Below are 8,727 nucleotides of genomic sequence, written 5' to 3' on the forward strand. Positions count from 1 at the left end.
CATCTGGCATTTGACTTGCATCCTGCTCTCCTTGGATGTTAATGGATGGCCAGCCTCCAAAAATGCTCTCTCCTGGTCTTGCTTTTCCCTTCGCCCAGACCCTCCTCCCCACCCCGGAACCTCCTCTAGTTTCCTTGCTCGTGTGTCTCATTGCTCAGCTCTTCTGCACCCTGCTGTTTAGAAGGTGTTTGCGGGGCAAGGGCTGACTGTTGGGCAGGCCTTCCTGCTAAGGGCACTGACCCTCTGGAAACCCCAGCATTTAAGAAGTCTGCAGGGCAATAGCCAAATGGTCCTCGGATCGCACGGAACGGGCATCGACTGAACACCTGCTCTGCGGGGACCGTGGATGGTGTGGGATGCTGTCTGCCCCCCAAAGCTTCCTGTAGCCGGCATGTCTCACCTCTTTGCCTCTGGGTCTTGAACAGAATGGGTCCTTCTCTGGGGTATATCTTGGTTCTAGCCCAAGGGCAGATGGGACATTCCCTAGATACTGCTTGCTTGGTGTCCCTGACGGGCCAAAGGTAGGGTAGCACCAACACCCAAACATGACTGCCCAGAGGACCCATTGGGCACCTGTGTGACCATTCGCCTTCCATTTCTGGAGCTCTTGCCTTGGGCCCGGCACTGTGTAAGCAGCCTCCACGGATGCGTGTAGCCCCCTGTCATCCCCACGGTGGCCACAGGAGATAGCGAATCCTGTCGTTTTACAGGGGAGGAGACAGGCTCACTCAGCTGACGGGAACTGGAGCTGGGTCTCTGGCCGGCTCCTCCTGCTTCCTGCCCTAGGCTGCCCAGACCCATCCTCCCACCAGTCTGTCCCCCGCCCCCGGCCTCTCAGGAAGCGACAGTGAGACAAGCCCTCGGCGTGCCCCTGATACCGGCGGGCAGGGGTCATCTGCGGGGGTGAGGCCAGCATTTGGGACAGCCCAGCCTCCTGGCAGGGTCTGCAGGGGGCCACGTGGCGTCGTACTGAAAGGGGTGGCGGCTCCGGGCTGCAAAGTCGTGACAAGAGTGCCCGCCCAGGCAGGTACCAAGTTCCGCTCTGCAGCATCCAGGGAGCCAAAGGCCCACCCGGTCCAGCGGATCCTTCGCAAGAAGGCAAATAACTGGATGCTTTTAAGGTCATGGAACAAAGAGCAGAATCCCTCCATGGATCTAAGAGAGGATTAAGAAGCTGATGTCTGTGATGTGACCACAAGCCAAAGCTTGCAGAACAGAACAAATCACGGTCACCGCAAATACGTGGCGAGGGCCGGCATCACGGGAGGGCAAACGGCGACAGACAGCTGTGGAGCAAATCCAACCAGGACACTGTGGGGACTCTTACCTGTGACTGCAGGGGCTCTGGGGGCATTCTCCTGGTGGCCTTCCCCGTGCAGGGCAGGGTGGCCTGATGGGGGCCTCATCCGCAGATGGTCCTCCTCCGTGAACCAATCCCTGACCCCCCCATTCTGCTCCCAGGGGGCCCCCACTGGATCTGCCCTTCTCCTAGAGAGGACAGTTGATGGGAGTTGAGCTGCATCAGCAGTTAGAAGCCAACTCTACAAAGCCCTTCGTATCAGAACCCTGGCAGCAACCCGCATGGGGGATCTCAGGCCTCCCCTCGCTGACCTTACAGAGACAGCAAAGGGTTCGCGCTGCCAGCCGAGGGCCCGAGCGAGCAGGCCTTCGGGGCCCACACAAGGGCCTGTTGTCCCGGGAATCACTCGGGGCCGGTTCGGGGGTCACAATGGGGCCTTTCAAGGGACAAAGAGCCTCTGGCCCAGCGGAGTGTCCCTGCACACATGGGCATCTGCCCAGGGCATTTAAAATAACAGGATTTGGAAAAACAGATTTAAAGTGATGTTGCCCACTCTTTGCATGATTCAAGGCCTTTGTTCTGTCTCCGTCACGCTTGGCCATGGCAGCCGTGGTGCGGTGCTGGGGGCAGATGCCAGGGCTCCCTCTCAGGTACCACAGGGACAGTCACTGTGCCAGGCTCAGGGATTTGATACACACAGTGTGTTCAGCGTCCAGGGCTTCTCTCAGCCAATGCACGGGCAACGAAAGCTCACTAGGACAGACACCCAGGGACAGGAAGGGGGGGAAGACTCGCCAATGACACCATGTGCCCAGTACTATGTGACGTGCTGACCTCTTCACATAATCCTCAGGACAATCCTATGTGACGGATGTCATTTAGATGGGGAATATGAGGCACAGAGAGGTGAAGCGACTTAACCAAGTTCACACAGCAAGTCAATGTGATTCCAGTTCCAGGGTGTCTAGCTTCAAAGCCCCAAAGATACCTGTCATGTGCCACATCTCACCATGATAGGGTCTCTGTCCCTCTGGGAGCAAGGAGCACAGACAGGCCAAGCACGTTCTTCACACCCACAACACTGACAGACGAGATAAGAAGGTTCCAACCTGCACACAAGGAGTGTGGGCAAAACCCAGGCAGAAGCCCAGCCCGCCTGGGAGGTAGGTGTGAGATGAGGGGGATTTTGTTGGGCAAAGAGGGCAGGGAGGGCCTTCCTGGGCAGAGCCAGGGTGGGGATCCAACCCAGGGAGGGTGGGGAAGAAGAGGTCTCAGGAGGTTATGAGGACCTGGGGTGCCCCTGAAGGTGAGGCCGCAGCCTGGCTTTTACCCAAGGAGCACTGGGGGGCAGAATCCCCGTTGGACGGTGGCAGATGTCTAGGAAGAGATGGCGGTGGGTCTGGACGGCAGCAGTGGGGGTATGGGGGGGCAGGCATGCAGGCTGGGCTGGGGAGGTGGGATAGGCCTGACCAGACTGTGGTGGACTGAGAGCCGGTAGAAGGGAGTGGCCGAGGGCATGCATCCCTGAGCTCGCCCAGGCGTGTGGCCTCTCTCTGAACCTCAGCTCCCTTGCCTGAGGAAGTGCCAGCAGCGATCACCATTATGGGAATGAAGGGAAAGGTCTAGAATGATCCTGAAGTTTCTAACCTGGGCACATGATGGTTACTGGCTTTGTCTTTATTCGTTAACCATGTTCCTGACATCAGAAACTTGGATATTTTGCTTTTCCCCACAGAACTGACCGTTTAATTTGCCATGACATAGTTTAAAATAACCCTATTTAAAACAGCCTGAGTGGCTCAGTCGGCTAAGTGTACAAATCTTGATTTCAGCTCAGGTCATGATTTCAGGGTTGTGAGATCGATCCCACACAGGGCTCCAGGCTGCGGGTGGAGCCTGCTTGGGATTCTCTCTCTCCCTCTGCCCTACCCCCATGCTCACACACTCTCTCTCTCTAGCTCTTAAAAAAAAAAAAAAATAGCCCCATTTAGCAAACCAAACTTCAGTCCCTTGAAAGGGGCCATTTCCTCCAGAGCCCTTCTGACCGCTACGTGAAGTGCACCATGAAGGCCCGAGAGAGTCAGGGTCATCCAACCAGACCCTGGCTCCCCTCCGTTTCCTGGGCATGAGTAGCCAGGCCTGAGCAGCCTGAAGCCCCCATTCCCCTGGGGTCAGGCGGGACAGCGGTGCTGGGAGGGATCACAGAAGTCGCCAATGAACAGGAGATCCAAAAGTCCAAGAGACCCGGCCAGCACCCAGCAAGTTAGTGCCAGAGTTGGTATTCAGCCTTGGGCCCCCGGGTACCCTCCTCTGCCAGCCACCCCCTTGTCTTCCTGCCCCTGCTGCCCTCCTCTTTCCCCCAGTTTTATTAAGATGTAATTGTCATGCAACATTGTACAAGTTTAAGGTGTACAACATAATGACTTAATATGTGTATATATTGTGAAATGCTTACCACAATGAGTTTAATTAATATCCATTATCTCATCCCTATTACAAAAAAATTGTTACAAATTTTTTTTCCTTGGGCTGAGATCTTTTAAGACTTACTCTTAAGCCACTTTTAAATATACAGAACAGTGTCGTTAGCTGTAGTCATCATGTTTTTTTTTTTTTTAAAGATTTTATTTATTTATTTGACAGAGAGAGAGACAGTGAGAGAGGGAACACAAGCAGGGGGAGTGGGAGAGGGAGAAGCAGGCTTCCCACGGAGCAGGGAGCCCGATGCGGGACTCTATCCCAGGACACTGGGATCATGACCTGAGCCGAAGGCAGACGCTTAACAACTGAGCCACCCAGGCACCCCTGTAGTCATCATGTTATACATCACATCCCTGAACTTACTCACCTGTAACTGCAAGTTTGTGCCTTTTGACCCCCATCACTCAATTCTCCTGCCCCCTACCCCCCACTTCATGCAACCACTAATCTCACCTGTTTCCACGCGCTTGTTGTGGTTTTTTTTTAGATTCCACACACACGTGAGATCACACAGTATTCGTCTTTCTCTGACTTATTTCACTTAGCATAAGGAAGTCACTATCCCAAACAGATATGGACACCCTCCTGTTCACAGCGGTATTATTTACAGCAGCCAAGACGTGGAAACAACCTGGACGAATGGGTTAAAGGAATATTATAAAGGAATAAAGGAATATTATTCGGCCATAAAAAAAGAAGGAAATCCTGCCATTTGTGACAACATGGATGGACCTCGAGGGCATTACACCCTGCTTAAGACACCCCACTGCTTTCTGCCTCGTGCACTGTGGTGAACAGAGCAGAGCTGAATTAGCAAACTGTGCTGGTGGGCGGGGAGAAGAGCCATCCCTGGATAAATACCCAGGCTTGGTGGTCCACTGGGAGACCCCGTGGCCTTCAGTTTCGGGGCTTAGAACTGATGACCATCTTGAGCATTACACAGGACACGCATCCAGCAATGGCTTGAGTGAGGGGCGCGGCTGTCCCCAAACGTCATGCACAAAGCACCCAGCACACTCTGACATGACACACCATGAATGTCAGTGACGGTGATGATGGTGGTAATGGTGTCATCCACCAGCCTGAACCCTGCCTGGCTGACATGCCACATCCCCCAGGGCACTGTCCCCCTACCCAGCCGGTTCCTGCTCCTGGGTATCTTGTCTCTCCACACCCCAGCCTCTGCTCCTTAAGCCTGCAAGCACCCCACATCCCCATCGCTTCCCGGGCAGATGGCCTGGCGGGTTTCTCTGCAGAAACCTGTGCACACCTGCCCCCCCGACAGGATAGAATGAGGCCAGAAGGACCGACGGCCTCTATGCAGCTCCCAGGATGGAAAGTGGCAGAGGAAGGAGGATGTGAACTGGCCCCTGGGCCTCTGCATTCCTCCCATCCAGGCCAGGAAGTGAGGGCCAGCAGGGGAGGTGCAGGTGGACAGACAGCATATTTCCATGGACCTCTCACATCTAAAAGCAGGGCTGGGCCCCCAGTCTTGGCCTAGGTCCTGCTTGGTGTAAACAATACCCGGAGTGCACGCTGAGAACGCGTGCCCAGGGAGCAGGTCGCCACAGCTAGCTGCCCTGCCCTTCACCCCACTCACCCGCGGCAGGCAGTGTCCGGCCCCTGCTGCTAGCGGGCAAACGATATTGGTCTCTCAGGGGGGCCCCACTGGCTGTCCTCCATGCTCTGGCACAGCCCCCCGCTGTAATGGAAGGGGCAGGGGTTTCTCACCTCCCTCGGCAGGAAGGTGGCGGGGAGAGGAGTGATGGAGGGACAGAGAAAGCTGCCCTGTGGTCATCGGGGGCCGCCTGTCCCTCATCCTGCTCAGCTCTGTTCCCTCCTGTGTTACATATGTGGGTCCCCAGTGGCTGGAGGGCATTCTCAGTAGGACTGAAGCTAAGAGTTCCCCACAAGTTCTTTGCTATCCCCTCACGACAATCTTGCTAGGTAGATGCTATGATCATTTCCCCTGTGCAGATGAGGAAGCAGGCTCTCTGACACTGAATAATGACCACCTGAGTAATGCCCAGGCTGAGCCCAGCCTTGAACCGGGGCAGGCCCACCTGGAAATGGAAGCAGAGATGGAGCCAGCCCTGCAGAAGTGTCACATGGACTGATGCATCCCTGACATCCCCCTGCCTCCGTCCAGCGCTCGTCTCGCCCACTGCCCCCCGCCCCTAGCCCCTTGGCCTGGCTGGACACAGGTTCTCAGCTGCCCCGTTCATCTTTGGAGCTCAAAGGGGTTCCTGTTCCAGAAGATGCTTGCATTTAAGCAAGAGACCCTTGCAAATCTGAGAGGAAGACTTGAATGGTGCTGTTTCAGACACACAATCCACTCTTGCACAGCCCCAAACTTCTCCACCAATGAGCATGTTCTTCCTGCTGGAGTGGGACAACGACCCACCCCCAGTCCTGAGGAGCAGTAAGCAGGCCCCAGCATGCCTAAGCAAGCTCCGTCCTCTTTAGGCCCAGATAAGTGATTTCCCCAACAGCTGTGAGAAAGAGCTGATGAAGCCCAGAAGCCGGCAGGGTCCGCGAGCCATCAGGTGGCCGGGAGAGGACAAAGATGAGTAAAAGGACCCCTTCCTTTCTTGGATGTGACCACGTGGCAGATGTGGGTTTGGTGTTCTGATTTCTATGCGGCCTTCGTTCCCTCCAGGTCCCTACTTCAGCACTAGGGCCAAAGTCACCTGTCAGATCACTCTCCTGCCACCTGCCCAGAGGGTGGGCATCAGGGACCCTTCCCTCCTCCCTAGGCAAGGAGAAATGTTCTGTATCTTCTGTCCTCCCCCCACCCCCAGGGTGCTGAGAACACTCTGTGGCTCTCCAAACTGGTGTGTCTGGCGACCACGCTCCCTGCCTCCAACCTCCGCAGGAACTCCACCAGCAACAGAGGCCCATCCATAGCCCAAAACAATGTGAAACTCACATCTTTCCTCAAGCTCCAATTGGTCACGTGTTTCTAGCACCACGAGAGACCTCATCTCCTACTTCCAAAAATTTAAAAGGAAGAAAAAGAAGAAGCCCATCAGAGGAACTTCCCCATTGCCTTGTCCTTCCTGGGCTCCTTCTTCCTGCCCCATCCCTCCTAGTCTACAAACCTACCCCCATCCTCCTGGCCACATACTGCCCCTTCACCTGCCCAAGGCCAGTCTCTCCGGCACTCCCAGACCCCACGCCTCCTCCCAGCACTCCCCCTCCTAACCTTCCGTGGCTGCTCTCCTCCCTGCTGAGGTTTCCACCAGGGCACATGCTCACATGTCTGCCTCTTCCCAGACGGCACCAACACCAACAGGAGGCAAAACCAGATCAACAAAAAGCAAAACTAAAATACAAGAAAGTAAAAACAACCCAAGTGAAACCAAACCAAACAAAACCTGTCCATCAACCTCCTCTTCACTTCACAGCCAGACTGGTGAAGGAGGTGCCCCCTTGTGCATTTGGAGAGTACAGGTGAAATTATTTCACCAACTTTATTGAGGGATAATTAGGCTATAATAAAATGTACCCATTTTCACATATATTTTGATAAGTTTGACCAACACGCACACCCATGTAACAATTACCTTGATCAAATTATAGAATATTTTCATCACATAGAAAAGTTCCCTTGTGTCCCTTTCAGTCAACATCCTACGGCTCCCACCCCTCGGCCCCAGGCAACCACTCATCTGCTCTCTGTCTCTATGGATGGATTTGCCATTTCTATAGTTTCATATAAATAGAATCTTACAGAATATACTCGTTTATACTTAGCTTCTTTTGCTCATCATGATGTCTATGAAATTCATCCATGTTATCCAGTTTTAAGAAATTCATTATTTTTTATGGTTGTTTTTTCTAGTATTCCATTGTATGAATGTGTCATAATTTGTTTATCCATTCATCCGTCAATAGACATTCGGGTTGGTCCAGCTTGAGATATTATGAATAAAGCTTTGTCTTTGTGTGAACACGTTTTCTTTATTCTTGGTAAAAACCTAGTTGTTGGGGGCGCCTGGGTGGCTCAGTTGGTTGAGCAACTGCCTTCGGCTCAGGTCATGATCCTGGAGTCCCGGGATCGAGTCCCGCATCGGGCTCCCTGCTCGGCAGGGGGTCTGCTTCTCCCTCTGACCCTCCCCCCTCTCATGCTCTCTCTCATTCTCTCTCTCAAATGAATAAATAAAATCTTAAAAAAAAAAAAAAAAAACCCTAGTTGTTGGATAGCTGGGTCATGTGGTCAGTGCCTATTTAGGTTTATAGGAAAACCATTTTGCTTTTCAAAATGGCTGTACTATTTTGCATTCCCACAGAAATGCATGAGTCCCAGTTCCTCTTCCTACCAATATTTGATATTATCAGTCTTTTTAAATTTTAGTCCTTCTGGTGGGTAAGATTTTAATATGCATTTTCCTAGTCACTACTGACGTCAGACAACATTTCACGTGCTTATTGGCCATTTGTATATCTGCTTTTGTGAAGTGTGTGTTGAAATCTTTTTCACATTTTCTACTGGGCTCTGTGTGTGTGTGTGTGTATCAGATATATATTTGATTCTCACTTGCAGTAGTTATGTCCTATAAAGTCACCACAAACACTAACCTAGCAAATACCCTCCTAGGCTAAATACAGGATTAGGTTCTTATGAGCCTCTGGTCACAACATTTTCATCATCTGACAGATATATAAACTTGTTTTATGTGTGTTTCTGTTTAAAGACACCGTATTTTAGATGCAGGATCTAGTTACAATGTAGCTATAAAGTGCGGCCTTGTCTTTGCCCCCTGCTCAAAATAAAGCTGTTACCTTTCTAGCCCTGTCCGCCATGGTGCTTAGCAGCCAGGGATGCATGGTCTCAGACATGTTTACCAAGTAAAACACTGACTTGAGGGGCGCCTGGGTGGCTCAGTCATTAAGCGTCTGCCTTCGGCTCAGGTCATGATCCCAGGGTCCTGGGATCGAGCCCC

At 52.8% G+C, this 8,727-nt stretch overlaps 1 non-coding gene across 1 annotated transcript; it reads left to right on the plus strand.

Annotated features, from left to right (window-relative positions):
- The first annotated feature begins 8,492 nt into the window (after positions 1-8,492).
- LOC145716012 (small nucleolar RNA SNORA63) lies at positions 8,493-8,623 on the plus strand. Its single transcript, XR_014138351.1, has one exon. It is a non-coding gene; the product is annotated as a small nucleolar RNA SNORA63 (small nucleolar RNA).
- The last annotated feature ends 104 nt before the right edge of the window (positions 8,624-8,727 follow it).

This window comes from Leptonychotes weddellii, chromosome 10, assembly GCF_054177405.1.
Source record: "Leptonychotes weddellii isolate Sample4059 chromosome 10, ASM5417740v2, whole genome shotgun sequence".
NCBI classification, from domain to species: domain Eukaryota; kingdom Metazoa; phylum Chordata; class Mammalia; order Carnivora; family Phocidae; genus Leptonychotes; species Leptonychotes weddellii.